This window comes from Peromyscus californicus, unplaced genomic scaffold (genome assembly GCF_007827085.1).
Source record: "Peromyscus californicus insignis strain IS unplaced genomic scaffold, ASM782708v3 Scaffold_9__1_contigs__length_137607984, whole genome shotgun sequence".
NCBI lineage: Eukaryota > Metazoa > Chordata > Mammalia > Rodentia > Cricetidae > Peromyscus > Peromyscus californicus.
The window spans coordinates 107,996,858-107,998,950 of record NW_026294617.1 but is presented as its reverse complement, the minus strand read 5'-3'; positions in this window follow the sequence as shown (position 1 = coordinate 107,998,950).

Below are 2,093 nucleotides of genomic sequence, written 5' to 3'. Positions count from 1 at the left end.
GCAGTTCTCATCCTTCCTAATGCTGTGACCCTTTAATACAGTTCCTCATGTTGTGGTGACCCCCACCCAACCATAACATTATTTTTTGTTGCTACTTCATAATTGTAACTTTGCTACTATTATGAACCATAATCATAATGTAAATGTTTGATATGCAGGATATTATATGTGACCCTGTAAGAGGTTTGAGACCTGCAGGTTGAAAACCATTGCTTTAGATTTTTTCCCCCAATGCACAGTGCCTGGAAAATTCACAAAACGAATGAGTCAATTCTCTACATACCCCCTCCCCCATTTTCATTTCAAACCTATTGTGAATATCTATCAATTCCAGGAAAAATAGACTTCTCTGGCATCACATGTAGAGGTTCTATAGTATTTCACTGTATTGATGCTTCACAATACATTTAGTCCATCCATTTTCTTTATTTTTTTTAAATTGTGTTGGATAATTTTTTCCTTAAATTTTTTTTTAGATTTATTTTATTTTATGTGTTTGAGTGCTTTGCCAGCATGTATGTCTGTGCAGTACATGCATGCCTGGTGCCTAAGGAAGCCTCCATGTGGGTGCTGGGAATCAAACCTGGGTTCTTTGCAAGAACAACCCGGTCTCTTAATCTCTCTCTGTCTCTCTCTCTCTCTGGTTTTTTGAGACAGGGTGTCTCTGTGTGTATTCCTGGGTGTCCTGGAATTACTCTGTAGATCAGGCTGGCCTCGAACTCACAGAGATTTACCTGCCTCCACCTCCTGAGTGCTGAGATTAAAGGCATGCGCCACCACCGCCTGGCTTTAATCCATCTATTTTCAATCAAGTATTGTTAAAGTTTTAGAAATAATGATCAAGTGGAAGTTTATTTCTTAGTTTAAAAAAATAATGTCTCTTAAAACGAATGATGCTTCTGTGGCCCACACTAATTAAGAACTTTGCAGTGAGCTGGTGTTTTAACTCAGTCTAGCATATGTAAAGCACTAGGTTCAAACCCAGTACCTAATAAAAATGTTGAAGAAAAGCAAAAATAATTCTGTAGTGAAAAGGATCTGGGCAATGTGGCTCCAGCTTTGTGGGTTACTGAAATACGAGCAGGCTACTGCTTGCCTTGGCATCCATATGTAATTTTTTGAACAACACTTAATTTTCACAGCAGTATCATTCTTTCCCTAGAAATGTAATTCTCCTTTATAAAACTCAAATATGCCCCACCCCCACCCCAAGAGGAAAAACCTCCTTCCGTCCATTTTTGGATGATAATCATCCTTTTCTTTCTTTGCTATCTAATAAGTAGTGAAAGGCTAAATGTTATTAGTAAATTTTATTTTTCATGTTGTAGACGAGTAGGAGGCAGAAAGAGAAAAAAAACTACTGCATAAAATATTCACATTAAAGTAAGGAACAATAAGCCAGGTGGTAGTGGCACACACCTTTAACCTCAGCACTAAGGAGGCAGAGGCAGGTGATCTTTGTGAGTTCCAGGGCAGCCTGGTCTACAGAATGAGTTTCAGGACAGTCAGAGGTACCCAGAGAAAAATGTCTCGAAAAACCAAAAAACTGATAAAAATAAAATAAGGAAGAATAGTTGTAACTGTTGTGGTCTAATTTCTCTGACTGGTTAAAGATCACTGCTAGTATTTATAACTACATCTGCCAGTCCTCATTTCATATTCCTGTTGCTCATAGCAAAACTAATAGTAGCTAGTTTTAGTTCCCTGACTTCTGCTGTGGCCCCAATCTTAAAATCTGAGTGGTCTGAGCCACTAACATTTCTGTCTCTATTGACTTGTTTTGTTCCTTAAGCTTTTTATCACAGGATGTAGGAATCAGGAGGTCCCTCAGGGAGCTTCTGTATTCCAGATAGTTTTTCTCCTGGCTATTTTATAATAGCAGTCGGATTTTCCCTTGATCGATCAGGATTACTGCCTCTAGCCAGTAAAGTACTCTCTTATTTACATTTGATTCCCTGGCAGGAGGACACCTGAAGCAGCCAGGTGACAGTATTTTTCATTCCAGTTTTAGGATTCATACCGCCAAAGCCAGTGCCCTGCTAAGTGAGAAACCAGAATAATATCAAGATTTTTGGCCTGATTGATTTTTACCA